We start from the raw sequence: 18,318 nt of genomic DNA, 5'->3' as shown, positions 1-18,318 counted from the left end.
GCATATACAAAATAGGCATAATGTTGCCAAATGTGGCTCCCTGTACACTGATGCTGAATAAAAATACAGAGACAGAGCACTGGAAGATAAGAAATGGAGAGGCTTTTTATTTTCTTTGCCAGGCAAAGAGAAGACACAGTAGGCTAGCGCCTCAAGAACTGTGCCGCCCTCCTTGGGGAATTGAGAAAATTTTATATGTGGGGCTCACAGTCTGGGGTATATGTTAAGGATCAAAGTAGTGAAGGTCTTGCATTCTTTTTCCTTTGCATTATTTCAAAACAGTCATAGCTGGCATCAGGCCGCCCAGTAATTGGGGTCCCTTTGCTTCTGGTTTATCAGCTGGTGACCTTTCTGAAATGCAAAAGCCGCAGGGGGTGATTTGTTGCAGGGGGGCATACAGAATGTAAGCGCCAGGATGTACTAAGGTTAGGGAGTGAGAGGCACAGGATGTGACTCACACAGTTAGGGGTGACAGGTGCCAAACGTAATTTACGTGTCACGTGGTTAAGACTCAACCCTTTCACTGCCAGGGCCTGGGTTCAATCTCTAGCCCGGGAATTAAGATTCCCACAAGTCTAAGATCCCTCAAGCCATGCAATGTGGCAAGGAGAAAAAAAAAAAAACGAAACTTTCAGCTGGGAAATACATGGGTCAAGCATACATCTTGGTAAAAGATTACTGCTAATCACACAGGCGTGCGCGTGCGCACACACACAAAGATATCTCAAGTTAATAATTTTAGTGCTTTTCTATTTATGGGAAGATGCGAGAATCTGGGTCATTGAAATTCTTCGGTAGATACTCACATTTATTACTTAGGGGCCATATATCCAAAACACAAACTACTTCCTCCTATTTTTCTCCAGCATAAATTCCCCTCAGGGCAGTGGGTTACAACTTAATCCTTAGAATAACTGGATGATGAGCAAGACTCTTCTTTTTGTTTAAATCGTCCCTCCTTTTGGTCATAACATCAACCATGTTTTGGGAGGCATTTTATGACCAATTTGTCCCACAGCGCTAGGAAGGCTCCTCTCTCAGTCAGGCAAGGATTTTGTTGAAAGGCCATTCAAATGCTATATCTGGATTAGGCCCTGTTAATAACCTAAAAATTCTCAGGATTCTGTGTCTTACTAGTCTATTACGATCCAGGAATTGTTTCTCCCTTGTTGCTTTTTCCTATATCTAGAGTTGTACTAAATATTACAGGTAATTTTGTATAGAGCTATATATGTGATCAGTTGCCTCCAGACAATTAGCCATTATTAGTTTTTTCAGAGACCTGGTTACACGTCAAGTAATGTAAGAACAACAATCTTATAAAATAAGCAGGATGTAAGTAACATAGCTAGTAGCATTAATAAGGTCATAGTATAGCAGCAAGAGACAGAGTCCACATAAACATAAACAGTCCAAAAACAACAAAGAGAGAAAAAATTAAAACACTGATTAATAAAACTAGTTGTAATCAGGATCACAATAAGCCAACAAGTCCAGAGGGGAGTCAGCTGGAGAAACCAAATTCTGGAGGGATCAGGTAAAGAGAAGAGGAGAAATGTCTTATCTTCATTTCCAAAGGTATAATTTATCACCTTCATTTCCAAAGGTATAATTTATCACCTTGCTGCTCATCACAGCATAAGAGGAAAGTTTTACTCTCATCTGGAAAACAAAGAGTAAAAGCCAATCATGTTTAAGAGAAAAAGTGATAACATTATAAATTTTACTCAGTTCATTCAGTCACATGTAATTAATTCTTGTTTATTTAGATTTTTTGTTAGTAGTTTTATGAAGCCATCAGGTTCTCCATTAGAGTTTTGTTATTTCTTACCCAGTTCAGTGGTATGATCTAAAAGTTGTCAGAAACCTGTATGTGTCAAAAAGTCCTTTTTGTGAATCTTCCTGAAGATCTTCAGTTTTGTACATCATCAGAGTAAAACAGTAACTGTCTATAAATGACAAAAAACTGAAAATGGCATAAAGATCTAATTACAATACAATTGACGAGGAAATTTGGGTTATTTCTGTGATACACAATACATTAGGATAATAAGTAGATTTAAGATTGATATACCAGGACATATTAAAATTTTAGTAATTTTATATAATAACATTTACCCACACAGTATAACCTAAGAAGGTGTATCATCACTATTTGACAATGTTTCCTATGTAATTTAACATACCAAGTAAGCCTAATTAGTTTAGTAGCTCTCCTTGAGATGGTTCAGGACCACTCTGAAGTATCCCAAAGTTAGCTAGAGAGCAAAAGAAATTTATTTAGAATGACTTGGGGAAGTTTGTCAAAAATATCAAAAAATTTTAAAACACTTGGTCAAGTAGAATCATAGGTCACTGTGAAACAATACTTATTCAGTTAACCAAAGTGACAATAAAAGATTTTAAAGGCAAAATACAGACAGTTAACAGATCACTTAAAAGGCAAATAAACTTTCTCCAATGTTATCAAAAAGATCAGTATTTCAAGAAAAATTTTCCTCTTAACAAAGAGAGACAATCAAATTCTAGCTTTGCACCACCTTACCTTTAATATTAAAATTTACTTAAGTGATTAAATATATTCTACTCTTAGCCAGGCCTGACCACACACAGAATCCTTTCTAAAGATTCCTTTTTTCTCACAAACCTTTTACAATTGTTCTATATCCTTATTTGTCTGTCCCTTTCTCCCCTCATTTAGAAAGAACCAGATTTAAGACAAAATCACTTTCTTTTCCCTTAGCAAAATGCATTTCTAGTCTTTATATTTTTTCTTATCTGTGAAGCTGTTTTCTTTATTAATTTAATTACACATATTGGAATTCTTAACCTTTAAAAACCTTAATTTTTGGTGAAAATTAAGAAATAAGTGATTATGAATTGTCCTTTACATTAGCATTCTGTAGATTGGCAAACTTACAAATGCTATTTGTGATTTCTTAAAACTTTTTTTGTAAAAAATTTCTCAGTACAGCACCAAACATATTTATTAATAGTCCTGAGACTTACCTGGCAGTCCAGTCGTTAAGACTCCACACTCCCAGTGCAGGGGGCACTGGTTCAACCCCTGGTTGGGGAACTAACATCCCACATGCCGTGCAGTGCTGCCAAAAAATAAACAAACAAAAATAGTCCTGAATATCTTTAGTTTCTCTGTACAAGGAAGCCTATGTTCAGTAATTAGTGTCTATTTTATTAATCATCTATATATTTAATAAATTTCTATCATTTAACTTAGCAAAACTTTAAAGTTTCACGTTATCAAAAATCCAGAGAAGGCATTTTTGAGTAGACATATTGGGGTTTTTTGTCTTTTTTTTTTTTTTTTTTTTAATTTGGTTGCATTGGGTCTTCATTGCTGTGCGTGGGCTTTCTCTAGTTACGGAGAGAGGGGGCTACTCTTCTTTGCAGTGCACGGGCTTCTCATTGCAGTGGCTTCTCTTGTTGCAGAGCATAGGCTCTTAGATGCGCAAGCTTCAGTAGTTTCGGCATGCAGGCTCAATAGTTGTGGCTTATGGGCTCTAGAGTGCAGGCTCAGTATTTGTGGTGCACGGGCTTAGTTGCTCCACGGCATGTGGGATCTTCTTGGGCCAGGGATCTAACCTGTGTCCCCTGCATTGGCAGGTGGATTCTTAACCACTGCGCCACTTAGAAGTCCCTAAGTAGACATACTGTTGACTGAAGAAAAAACAACCTAAAGGTTGCAAGTTAAATTTCATTTGGGGACCTTACTGAGGACTATAGCCCAGGGGAAAACCTCTCAAATAGCTCTGAGAAATTGCTCCAAAGATGTAAGGGAGGAGTCAGGATATATAAGAGTTTTTTGCTGGGAAAACAAAACAAACAAACAGAAAAAAGACAGGTCGTCAAATATCAAAAAATTACTGCTAATAACAAAAATAGGCACCTCAAGTTAATGACTTTAGTGCTTTTCTATCTATGGGAAAATGCAAGAATCTGGGCTCATTGAAATTATTCCTTAGCTATGCATCATCCAGGGCCAGTGTCCAACGCAAATAAGCTTCTTGTTTTTCTCTATCCTGAATTCCCCTCAGGGTGCACCATCTGGGGAAAGGGGGTACGAGGTGGCTACAGTGGCTGATGACTTGATCCTTGTTTACTGGAATGGCAGGCAATATTCGCTGTACGCAATGCCATAAACAAAATTACTTTTAAAGAGTTCGCCTAAAAGCTCTTACCCCATTTATACCTGTTTAATTTACTTGTTCCCAACAGTTATGTTTAGATTATGCATGAAAACATAGACATTGGAGAAGACATTAGACATCCATGAGACATTAGACCAAGTCAGTCATTATCCCAAGTTATTCTTCTTGCTAATAAATTTTGTAACAGAGATAATATTTGATAACTTTTAGTAAACCTAGATGCAATAAAAGTAAGACATCTGTACTAGTTAAATTAATAAGCTTAAACTTTAATAATGATTAATTTAATACTGAGTATCTTCCAGATCACATAAACTTGAAATTCATTTGGTTGGTAAAACATTTAGAAATATTTAATTTATAAGTGCTTACTTTTAAGTAAATTAAACAGAGCTCCTTAACAAATTGATTTGATAATACCATCTGGAGGTAGAGACATATATCTCTAATGTACACACAGACAGATAAACAGATATAACAAGAGATCTCACAGCTTCATTTTAAAATTTAGTCAAGAAACATGTATTACAATGTAAAACTTACTAGTTTACGAATGACAGTGGAATAAGTTAAGTTTATCCTCTCAAATGGCTAAGGCTTTTTACTATTTGCAAAGAAGCCTCTTTTTTTAAAAATTAATTTATTTCTTTTTGGCTGTGCTGGGCAGCTTGTGGGGTCTTAGTTCCCCAACCAAGGATTGAACCCACACCCTCCCCAGTGAAAGCGCAGAGTTCTAACCACTGGACCACCAGGGAATTCCCAGAAAAGACTTTTAAGATTTGTATTCATCCTTGGCAAAACCTTAAGGAGGCTATGAATTAGATTTTGGGTGAGGGAGCCTTTCCAGCAGTTTGAATTTTAGGAGGCCTCTTTTCCCTTTTTTTTTCCCCTCTTTGGGTTCAGGTTTTACCTGATTGAGTTAACTAGGCTCAGTCTCAGGTCATTTTGGGCAGTGTTTACATTTCTGATTTGTAGAGATTTACAAAACAAGATAGTTGCCTTTAATGCCCCCCAAAACTGGGCTGCAGCCTAAATGATATCAAAAGACTGATCTCTAGAAACACTTATCAATGGAGAAGGCAGTAACTGAAATCTGCATTACAATGTCTTTCAACTGGGCAAAATCTTCCCAGTGTCTTTCAACTTAGAATTCAAGGTACCTCCTTTCTGCACTACCTTAAGTTCAAGCAGCCTCTATTAGCTCATAGTGTGGAATTTATACATCATAGAATAAAAATCGGGATCATCAACCAAGACAGGAAATCCAAGACCAGGAGAAACTTACCGAATTATCTGGGCTCACCTAGGAGACAAAAGGGGACAAGGAGTCCTTGCTGGTAGCAAGGCTTCGGATCCTTGTGGAGTTTACGCAAAGGAGAGAAGTCAGCTCTGGGTCCCTTTGTGGTTGCCGAAACTGTCAACTGGAAGAAAAAAGGCACAATGTTGAAGTTGTGAGTTAAGTTTTATTCATGGACCTTACTGCGGACTGTCATCCAGGAAACAACCTCTAAGTAGCTCTGAGATGAGGGGTCTGCTCCAAAGAAGTAGGGAAGGATCTCGTGTGTGTGTGTGTGTGTGTGTGTGTGTGTGTGTGTGTTTTGGCTGGGAAATACATGTAGTTAAGCACACATCTTGGTAAAAAGTTTACTGCTAAACAACACACACACACACACACACACACACACACACACACACACACACACACACACACAGACTCCAGATGATCTCAAGTTAATAATTTTAGGGCTTTTCTATGTACGGAAAGATGCAAGAATCTGGTGTCAGTGAAATTCTTCCTTAGATATGCATTTTAACTACCTAGGGGCCATATATCCAAAACAGAATACTTCATCCTATTTTTCTTCATTCTGGATTTCCCTCAATGCCTGTGGGCAGCTGCAGTGGGTTGCAACTTAACCCTTTGTATAATGGGATTATGAGGGAGACTCTTTGTTCTTTTTGTTTAAAGCTGCTAATGGCAAACTTCTCCCTCCCCTTCTCCCCATCTTAGACATCCACCTCCCAGCAACACATTATAGACCCATCAGCGTCCTAGATGGGATACCCCTCTTTCCTTCACTAGGCCATTTAGCATCCTCTAGGTCTCAGGTGTTGTTTCTTATATGCTGTTTCTGTTGATTTGTAGAGACCATCTCTGCCATCACCATAATGAGAAAAACTAAATCATAATGTTGACCAAGGAAGTGTTGTCAATAGAACGCTTGAAAATCAATAATTCTGAAATTGTCTTATACTGAAAATTGGCATTCTATGTTTTTCTTCTACTTTTGACTAACTGCCTGGCAATCATATCAGGGAAGAGGGAAGTGCAGGGAAATGATGTCAAATAGAAGAAATTAATTCCTCTGCCAGCTGGTTCAATATACTTACTCCATCTGTTGTGATGATGAGTACATCTAAACCATTAAGTTCATAATCCCCTTTACACTTTATAAGGACTTTTTGGAAATATAGGAAGCATAGAGTGGTTACCGAAGGATCACCTTAGGCTGTCTGAAATCTTGGTTGGTTTGTAAAGGAAATTTTTTTTTTTTAATAAAGGAAATCTATGTTATCTTTCCTAGATAAAGTTGACTCTTTTATTCAACAAATACTAATTGAACACTTATTATGTTTCCAATACTTTCCTAGGAATACGAAGATTAATTGGAACATTAATGAGAAACTTTCAGGGTATTAACATTCTGGACCCTCTCCACCAAGTTTACAAAATTATTTGCCAGAGTCTACATAAGTGTGTAACCTCCTAAGCCAGAGGACTAAAATAAATTTTCAAATAATAATGAATTCAGAAAAATTCACACATTTTTATATACACATATATACATTTTTGCACATATAATCTTCCTGTAAATTAAGATTTTCGCCCTCAGCATAGTAATCCTTTCAAGATTATACCCTAACCTTACCATAACCCTGGAGGAATTTTACAAAAATCTTAAAAGATTTAAATAATCAAAAATTTGATATGACATACATTTATTGAAACCACTGAAAAGCAAGATGAGAAAGCAAGAATTTGGCAGGTTTAATTTCTACAGAGGATGGCAGCCTCTGCTTCCCACCAAGACTCACAAAAGAGGGAATTCCCTAAATATCAGCAAGTGTTTGGATGCTGGGCAGCCAAAATGAATGAACATGTCCAGCAATATATGGCTGTAATACTGCTCAGCGTGAGAAATATACAACGTAAGAAGCAGCGGCGAGGGACTTCCCTGGTGGTCCAGTGGCTGAGACTCTGTGCTCCCAATACAGGGGGCCGGGGTTCAATCCCTAGTCAGGGAACTAGATCCCAAATGCCGCAGCTAAGAGTTCTCATGCTGCAACTAAGAGACTCCACACGCAGCAATGCAGCAATGAAGATCGTGCGTGCTGCAACGAAGACCCAGCGCAGCTAAATAAATAAATAAATAAATAAATAAAGGGGAGAAAGAAACGAATTACTTCTAGGTGGGGGTGAGGAGGAATAATCACATTTGATTTTATGGAGATCTAAAAAAATGGGTAGGATTTAGAACAGGAAAAATTGGGAAAGGAAAACAACCTTGTTGCTAGTATTGAAATATAAAACATGAGTTTATACAATAAACAGAAAGTTAAATTCAGGGGAAGTACAGAGGACATAAAGTAGATGTACACAATGAGAAACTGTTATATTAGGACTCTGCTATTTCTGCCCCATGAGGTACTCCTTCAACAGGCAGTCTTGGCCCTGGAGTTCTCTCTTAGGTTGGTATAGTCTTTATCAGAGTGGCCCTAGACCCAGTAATAAAAAAAATAACCTAGGAAAAAATAGAATAATTTCAGATAACAAGAATCCTTGATTGCCCTTATCAGGTTTTGGACTTTAAAGGCAATGAAAAGCCATTGAAAAATTTTGACAAACACATAGAGTGGGGCTTTTCCTAACAATATTGTGTTTGCTTTTATTGTTTTTTTAAATAAATTTATGTATTTATTTTATTTTGGCTGCATTGGGTCTTCTTTGCTATGCATGGGCTTTCTCTAGTTGTGACAAGTGGGGGGGCTACTCTTTGTTGGGGTGTGTGGGCTTCTTATTGAAGCGGCTTCTCTTGTTGCAGAGCATGGCCTCTAGGTGTGCGGGCTTCAGTAGTTGTGGTGTGAGGGCTCAATAGTTGCAACTCATGGGCTGTAGAGTGAAGGCTCAGCAGTTGTGGCACACAGGCTTAGTTGCTCCGTGGCATGTGGGATCTTCCCAGACCAGGGATCAAACCCATGTCCCCTGTATTGGCAAGCGGATTATTAACCACTGGGCCACCAGGGAAGTCCCTGTGTTTATTGTTGTATAAAAAATTACCATATATTTAGTGGCTTAAAATGACATACATTTATTGCCTCACAGTTTCCATGGGAAGGGAGTTCAGGTACAGCTGAACTGGGTCCCTGCTCACGATCTCACAAGGCTACAATTGAAGTGTCAGGCAGACTGATTCTCATCTGAAGGCTTGACGAGGGAAGAATCTGATTCCAAGCTCATTCAGGCTCATTTATTTCCTTGTGGCTAAGGGTCCCAGCCCTCAGGTCCTACAGACCACCCACAGTTCCTTGACAACAGGACCTTCTCACAACATGGCAGCCTACTTCTTCAAAGCCAGCACAGAGCATCTCTCTACTGAGTGCAAGAAAGATGGAGTCATATAGCTATAGATACAGATGATATAGATAAAGCTGTAGATAGTAACCTAGTCAAGGGAGTTACAGACCATCACCTTTGCCATATTCTATCAGTTAGAAGCAAGTCACAGGTTTCACCTGCACTCAAAGAGAGATGATTATACAGAGCACGACTCATTGGACAGGCACCACAGGGTGTTTCAGCCACAAATATTAATCTAGCAGCAAGGCATCATGTGAATTAGGTGGGAAAAAGAAACAATGAAACAAGTAAGGGGTTGTCATTGTTGTTGATTTTTTAACTAAAAATGTATAGTTGGCACCAGAACAGAATCATAAGTGGAATCCACAGAGTAAGGGTCAGGAATTTCAACATGCCACATTTTAATGGTTACAGGTATTAAAACAACAACAACAACAACAACAACAACAACAACAAAAACTCAAGTATCTTTCTGTCTTTAGAATTTAGTCGCTATTACCCTACAGCACACCAATACTTCCTGGACTTCCTAAGTTCCAAAAAGCAAAAAGATTTGTTCCTCCATTTAAAATTTTTCAAAAAAGGGAGATTATCATGCTGCCCAGTGGTCTAACAATACCCTCAATTATGACTATCATTTTCGAATTGTTTCATGTGCGCTGTTATTTTTTTCCTCATTTAGACTGTAAATCTGCAGCTTGGTGTTTCCCCATAGTTCCTAGTACTTTGCTAATTCTATCCTTTCCTTAATGACCCCTTGCCCTAAAAGTCATGTCATATTTGCGGGCTTCACGTTAGCACTGAGAGTCCTCACTCATCGTCACGTGGTAGCTGAGGAGTATAAGTGTTCTTTGCATGGTTTTGTGTGACTAAAACCCTGTAAGAGTTTCCCTTTGCACTGTCTCACATGACATGAAAGTCAACTGGGGAGACTTCTCTTTTTTTCCCATCTCATGACCTCCACTGAATCTAACCATTTCTTTCCACGCAATAGGATGTCTTTTTCCAGAAACATCTCTCTATGCTCAGACTCATGCCTTCTAGGAAGGACTGAAGGTTATGAGATTGGGGGTGCTCATGTTCCTCTTAAATGAGAGTTTGGGGTCCCTCACCAAGATCAGCAACGGTGAAACTAGGATCTGCGGAGAAGGTGGTGAGTGCCACTTGGAGGTGAGTCACCAGCTGTAGCAACAGGGGGCTGTGCTTTGTCCTACTAGCCTCCCTCCTCTGTTTCCTATCAGGATGAGAGGACCATCAGAGCCCAAGAAGTGCTGCCCCCCAAACCTGTGTGAGGAAGAGGATCCATGTGCTACAAATTGTGGACTGTGGAAGACACAAAGATGCACTGCTGGATTCCCTTTCCAGAAAAATCCACTTCCCAGCTCCATGGAGAATGGTTTGCTCTCGGCTCCTGCTATTAGCTTCTTCAGGGTCGCCTTAGCTATCCAGCTGAGGTCACCTATTCCTGGGGCAGCCCCTGTTGAATGCCTGAACAAGGTGAAGTTAGTCAAGGGCACCCTCTTCTTGGGGAGTCCTCCAGTCAATGACTAGCAAGAAGGGGTACCCTTCTTCTCACTGTACCACCTCCTTCTCCCTCTTCTTCCTCCTTGCCCCTCCACCTCCTCCTCCTTCTTCTTCTACAACTTTTCTGTCCATTTGAATATTTTCAAATAAAAAGTTGGAAAAAAGAAGTGCAGATTAAACAAAGTTTGAATAAGAGAGAGACAAGAGACAGATACATCAACCAATACAATGTATATACCTGATTTTGATATTGATTCAAGTAAGTTATAAAGTAAATTAGGAGAAAAATGGGAAATTTTAACAATGAATGGGTATTTGATGATAGTAAGGAAGCATCATTAACATTTTAGATGTGACAATGGTGTTTTGATTATGACTTTTAAAGGAATCCTTATCCAAGACATGCAGGTTGAAATATTTACAGAAAAAATTATATGACACCTGGCATTTGACCCTCCTACTTTCCTTCTAATATTTTGAATTTTGGTGGGAAATATTGTTTTTCACGTTGTGTAAATAACCACTTCCTTATTGTACGGAAGCCGCTAACATACATTTTATTTTTATCCAATGTCTTCAGTGCTTGGTTCTCAGATGTACTCAGAGTATGCAGGTATTGCTACTCAAGAATGGACTGACTGATGAGGATGTATACTCTGGGGTGTGTGTGTGTGTGTGTGTGTGTGTGTGTGTGTGTGTGTTTGCTCAAGGACATGCCTGAAAAAGTCTTTGAATACAGTGAAAGCCTCTATTAAGAGTTTTATCATTTCTTCTCTATCTGACTATTCTAGCCAGACAATATCTACTACACCACCACAGGAAAAAATAACTCTCTTTACAAGTGATTAAGTGAAAACATAGTTATATGTAGTTATAGTTTAGTTTTTCAATTCCAAAGAGTTAATTCTAACCCCTAACATACTCTTTTAAAAAATTAAAAATATGAACTATCAGAGGCTGAGGTGTTGGAAATATTTGTCTGATAGAAACTCTAGATAGCTTAATGACTTCTGAACCTCAGATATAAATTTCAGAAGAAAAAACTATTTTGCATTTCTGAGAAACACCCAAAACTGATCCAGAATCATCAGCAAGTTTCTTCAGTATGTTCAAGGAGGAGGATATTTATGACAGTGATAGATCACTCTGTGACTTCCTAGGAAACTCTCTCCTGCAAGACACTGACTAATTTCCCAAACTAAAAATATAGTGTTAGTGGGACAAGTGGTCCATCTGGTAAATAGGAGGATTTGATATCTAAGGGGAAATCACAGCCCTTTGATTGAAAAGATATTGTGCCACCTAGGGACAACTATGGGAAATGGTATTTGATTTTCAAATTCAGTAGCATACAGCTAGAAAGGGTTTAGAAATTATGAAGCAGGATTTCCTTTCTGTTTAATATTTATATTACATGAATTCATATTTTTGTCCTCAAAACTTTAAAAACAAAGAAAAGCTTATCACCTAAAATTATTTTTTAAGAGAAATTAGCCAGTTGATAAGCCTAGTTAAACTGGCATGATATAAAATTTTGTAAATTCACTACTTCTGCAGGTATAAGCCAACAATAGGCTATTAAGCAGCAGTTATTTGTATGTAAAGTGTTGAGGTAGGTGTAATTTTGATAAGTTGATAGGTTTTATATAATTTATGTGATTCATCAATAAATTTGTATCCCTGGACTTCCGCAGATACAAATTTAGTTATCTAAAGAGGTATATTATATAGAGACACAGATGTAGAGAACAAATATATGGACACCAAGTGGGGAAAGCGGGCAGGGTTGTGGGGAATGAACTGGGAGATTGGGATACCAAATTGTACACTCTAAATATATGCAGTTTATCGTATGTTAACTGTATCTCAATAAAAGTTGTAAAAAAAAAATCTAATACGAAATAAATCACAGATGACAAATTGTTCTTTCAAAAAAATAAAGAGGTATATTATATCTCAGAGGAATTTATGGGGTTTTTTTTGTAGTATAAAAGTTCTTTATTAAATTCTTATTCTTGCTTTTCAAAAGCTCAAAAACTGGCTTTTCTCTTTCCTTTTTATAAAAAAAAGGATTACATTTAAAGAAAAATTTAGATCAGAGAGTGTACAGTTATTTCATAATGCCTGCCCAACAAACACTCAAATATAAATGAAACTGGAAAATTGTCCTATCTTTTCTACCGTGAGAATACTTTGAAATGATTAGAATCACAGTGAAGAAGTTTACCTCGAAAACGGTGGGTGGTGGATCAAAGAACTAAACACAAGAGCTAAAACTATAAAATTCTTAATGAGAACATAAGGGTTCTTTAAGACATGGGATTTGCAAAGATTTCTTGGATATGCCACCAAAAGCACAGATAACTACACCAAAAAATAGGCAAATTAAAGTTCATCAAAATTAAAAACTTCTGTGCATCAAATAACGCTATCAAGAAAGTGAAAGACAGCTCATAAAATGGGTGAAAACATTTGCAAATCATGTATCTGGTAAGGGATTAATAGCCAGGATATATTTAACCTACAATCCTCCCCCCCAAATCAATTCGAAAATGGGCAAAGTATCTGCATAGACATTACTCCAAAGAAAACACACAAATGACCACTAAGCACATGAAGAGATGCTCAAAGGCTTTGGTCTTTAGGGAGATCCACATCAAAACTACATTGAGATACCACTTCACTGCCATTAGGATGGCCATTACCCACCCCCACCCCCAACAAAAAAGGGGAAAATGACAAGTGCTGGCAAGGATGTGAAGAAATTAGAATGCTTATGCATTGCAGGTGGTAATGTATCAATAAAATGGTGCCACTGCTATAGAAAACAGTTTGGCAATTCCTTTAAAAGTTAAACATAGAATTACCATATGATCCAACAATTCCACTCCCAAGTAAATACCCAAAAGAGCAGTACATAGGAAAAGAAATCAGTGGATTCAGGGCCTATTAGTGATTACCCAGATGATCAGTATAGGAAATCCCAGCATGACAGCCGTGTAACAGATACAAGGCAAGCAATTTAGGTTAAACTCGAGGATAAAGAAGATACCCGGGAAGAAGATACCCAATAAAAAATGAGACAAAACACAGTGGACCCTTGAACAACACAGTTTTGAACTGCAGAGGTCCACTTATATGCAGATTTCTTTCACTAAATATATACTATGGTTGGCTGAATCCACTGATTCAGAACTGTGCATATGGAGGGCTGACTGTAAAGTTATACTCAGATTTTCCGTTGCAGGGAGGGTTTGGCCCCCTTACCCAGGTATTGTTCAAGGTTCGACTGTAGAAGTTTCAGTATAATGGAAAGTTGGAAAAAAATAAATACTATGATAAAGGTAAATACTGTAAGGAAAGAAGGCAGTTAGAAATACCAGGGAAAACAAAATGTTGTAATATAAAGTTCCAAGTATCACCAATACGCACACATGTACACATACACACACACACACACACACACACACACTCTAGCAGGTACAGCCAAACAAAGCATAACTGTAGGCTGGATCAGCTCTGTCTGAAGAATTTCTCACATCTGCCTTCAGGGAAGGGGATTACAGGTACAAACAAAATACCTTCGAAACATTAAGTCAGAGGGTTTTCCCCTGCACTAGAGATAGATTCCTTTGTAGAAAGGCTAAAGAAAAAGAGCCTGAAGCCTTGGTTCCTTGTGGTGGAGGGGAGAAGTAAAAACCCAGGGAGAAATGGCAAACTGATGCGTCCAGGCAGTTGGGTCTATAGGCAGCCTCAGATTTAGGGTCCTGCTCCCTGAAGTGGTCCCATGACGCAGGGAGGGCTAGACTTGAAGAGAGTAAGCGGAGACAGTGATTCTAGAGATCTGCACTGCAAAGCCCCACTCCCACACCAAAAATTTGCTACAACTACTGAGGCAGGCAGAGGAGGAGAGAAGGTTAAGTTTTTGTTTTAGTTGGATGTAATGAGAGGGTGGGGATTCAGAGTTAAAATGAAACACAAATATTTGTACACCTGTTTTTGTGGATTGAGATTCACACTCATTAGACTTCCTAATCACTCATTCATTTGACCAATACTTATTTTGATCTACTGTGTGCAAAGGACTGTGGGAGAGATACAGCCACGTATGACATACCTTTAACATATCTGTTTGTAAAATCAGTAAACTGAACCCATGGTAGCTACAAGTCACGACAGAAGGCTTTTCTCTACTGACTGGCTAAACTTAATAAGAACCAGCGAGTCATTTCTGTGAATGACTTTTCATGCATTTCCTTCCTATGTTTATCTAGGTCTGACTATTAGAACATGCTCCTTCACCAAGCATTATATGCTCATCCCAGCTGAAAATTTTCTCTACTTTTTCTGAACTACTGTGATATATTATCTATATTTCTGCTATGGCACTTACCACATTATTAACTTTTGTAGAAATGCCTTATCTCCCTTGTGATGTCCCTGGAGGAGTGGTGTTTCAAAGCATTATCACGGTACTATGTACATATTTAAGTGAGCGGTAAGTGTTATGTGGTAGCAGAAAAGTTATCATCAAATAATATTTCTCAAAGTATGGACCCTTTGCATCAGCTACCCTGGGTGCTTGTTAAAATTCAGATTCCTGGGCCGTGCTCCAGTTCTACCAGATCAGAATCTCTGGCTGTGAAACTGGAAACGCACATTGTAATGAATTCACTACAGTTTAAGAACTACGAATCTCAGGGTATGACAGACATAATAAGGAGTGGGATGGCAAATAGGTTTTATCCTGAGTACTGACCCTGGTAATGGGTGCTGCCAAATGGAATTCTGGCCAGAGACTCTGGGAAACCACAGCCTCTAACCGTGATATCTGCCATGGTCAAGTGAGGGAAGGGGTAGGAGGTGTTTATGTGCAGCATATTTGACATTTCTGAATATGTTAATCTCAGGAATGGAAAGATAAAGATAACCACAAGTCACTCTTGCAGAGGTTTTAGGTTCTGTAAGTTGGTGTTTTTTTTTTCTCATGGAAATTCCAGGAAATAAGGTTTTCAGGGTGGCATATCCAAATTTAGAAGAAAAACAGTAATATCTTTTGGGAAAATTTCATGCACTAAAATCTTATTTTACTTTTATTTTTTAATTTTTTTGGCAGCTTCGGATCTTAGCTGCAGCACTTGGTATTTTTCGTTGTGGCACGTGGGCTCCACAGTGCGAGGGACGACAACAGTCACCTGGCCTGCATCTCCGGATTATGTGAGGATCTCTCACAACAGTGGGTTTCTCAGTAGGCCAGGGGGTCTCACTGTGCTGGTTCTACCAACAGGCAGGAGTGATTCCTGCTCCCAGCCCTGAAGGGACCAGGGAAGATGGTGGTTACAGGAACTCAGAAATGGCAATGACACGAAGAGCCTTCTGACAGGAGTTATGGCCTTTGGTAAAGACACACAATCAACCTGTAGCAACACAGCTGAATGGGAGCTGTGAGAACTAATAACTGGGTCTCAGTCTCTTTTACCCTTTAATCTCCAACAAGAAGCTCCAACAAGGAATTCTATTGATCCAGTTCTTGTAGGTCAGCTTCCTGGAGCTAAGAGCAGGCTGAAGAAAGGTTGAGTGGATGTGGAGAAACAGATGGAAAGTAAACGACAAAATGCCTCTATCAGATCTAACTTTTACAACCCCTCTTTTTATCTTGCCTCTCAGGAATCTATAGATATCTAAAGTCTTGCTTTCATAAGTCCCCTCTCCCACTTAATATTTACCATAAGTTCCTTAGTTGAGAGTCTTTCTATTTGCTTCTTGGGCAAAAGCAGGGGGACCCTTGGGAATAATAATAATTCATCTGTTATGTACTGAATTGTGTGCCCCCCAAACCCAAGTTGAAGCCTTAATCCCCAACGTGACCATATTTGGAGATAAGACCTTTAAGGAGGTAATTAAGGTTAAATGAAGTCATAGGGTGGGCCCCAATCCAATAGAGCTGGTGTCCTTATAAGGCGGGGAAGGGACGCCAGCAGTGGACATGCTAGTGTGTGTGCAAGTGTGCACAAAGAAAAGGCCATGTGAGGACACAGCAAGAAGGTGGTTATCTACAGGCCAAGGAGAGAAGCCTTGGGAGAAACCATCTCTGCTGACACCTTGATTTTGGATTACCAGTCTTCAGAGCTGCGGAACAAATTTCTGTGAAGCCACCCAGTCTGTGGCATTTTGTTACGGCAGCCCTAACACACCATTGTTTATAAATATGTTTTATTAAGCACCTTAGTGCTTTTTGTACATCATCTACTGTTACTTTTAACCTTCACAATCCTAGAAATTAGGTATTATTAATCCAATTATCACAGGCAAGAAAGGTGACGTTCAGAGAGGTTAGTGGCTTGTCCACAGCCACAAAATAATAAGTAGCAGAGATTTATTATCAACACTTTTGTCTCTTTGGGTCTAAAGCCATTACACTGTGCTGGTATTACAAGAAAAAGGAATATAGTTACTAAGGCTCTGCTCTGACTGTGTTCAGTTAGGAATAATTATTTCATGTTTCTGCAGCACCCTTAGCCTTCTCTTTTCACATTTCTCAGGCTTCAATTATCACCCAAACGGATGACTCTCAACCCTATAGCTTTAGCGTACTCCTTTCTTTAATCTTAGACTCATCCTTCTTACTCTCTATTGTACACCTCACGTGGATGTCCTACTGGCATCTTAACTCAATAAAAAGAACTAGAAGATTGAAATAGTTGCATTATCCTAGACTCCTTCCTTTGTCATCTCATCAAATTGATCCTACTGCTCACTCAACTCTGTGGTTTTCATCTTCTAATTGTTTCTCAAATACATCATTTGACTGCAGCTGCTCCTGTAACTCAGTTCCTGGATGACCACAGTAACCTCCTAAATTGGTTTCACTGCCTTCTGTCCTCCTCACTGCCACCTCTGGGCTTTTCTAAAGACACTTGTAACCACAAAATTGTCCTGCAGTGTCTAGTCCATTTCCTTCTTGTTAAAATACAAATTTCTTAGCTAGTCATCATCTGACCTTCATCTTCATCTTCAATTTCATCACCCCAGCTAAAACCAAAGGTAAACCATTTGATTTGTCCCCTAGCCTAATATTTAAAAGAACATGCTGGTGTTAGACTGCTTTAAGTTGAATGCTGGCTTGACTTTGCACTAGGTGTGTGAACTTTGGAAAATTAGGGTTGTTGTGAGGATTAAATGAGCTAATATATATGAAGAGTTTGTATCTTGTCTGGCACATAATTTGTTCACCACCACCACCATCACCACCACCATCATCACCACCACCATCATCATCCCCATCCCTCTCAACCCATGCATTTACATTGCTGCTTTCTTGGCCTGGAGTACCCTGCCATCTCTCACCATCTTGCTATGCCCTTCTTTCTTCTTTATGAAGATTCAATACAGGGGTCACATCTCCTAGCAAATTTACCTGCCCCATCCTCCTATCTTACTTGTCTCCAGCGTTTCCTTTGCGACTCTCTTTGTTACCGTAACTATTGTTTGTGTCTTTCATCAGACTGTGAGTTCCTAAATGAGGGGTGGTGCTTTCATGTTTTTAGGCACAAATGAAAGAGAGCTGTACAATATTTTCTGTCTAACTACTCCGAGGGAGCTCAAGCGTAATAATATTCCTAAATAAATGTTCCTAAAGCCTGCTCTGTCCAGTGTGGGGACTTGTCCCAAATATGAGATAGGACTATACTCAAGGTATTTCCAGGGGGGAACTTAAGACCTTAGGTACCAGCCGAAAACCCTGGAGAGAAAAACGGTTCTTTTCTCACTTTCTCCCCTTAGGAAACTCCTCGGTAAAACCCCCAGGTCTCGGAAGTGGAGAGGACTAAACGCACCTAAGTGCAATCTGCGTCTGCGCGTGTGACCTCTCCTCTTCTGCGCCTGCGTCGCTCCAGCCAGTGAGGGGCTCCTCAGTCGAGGGTGGGGCCACAGATCGCCCTTTAGGATTGGCCAGTGGGAGCCAAAACGGACGGCGCGGAAATGACG

The sequence above is a fragment of the Hippopotamus amphibius genome, chromosome 11, assembly GCF_030028045.1.
Source record: "Hippopotamus amphibius kiboko isolate mHipAmp2 chromosome 11, mHipAmp2.hap2, whole genome shotgun sequence".
NCBI classification, from domain to species: Eukaryota; Metazoa; Chordata; class Mammalia; order Artiodactyla; family Hippopotamidae; genus Hippopotamus; species Hippopotamus amphibius.
The sequence above is the reverse complement of the archived record's forward strand: the minus strand, read 5'-3'. Positions refer to the sequence as shown.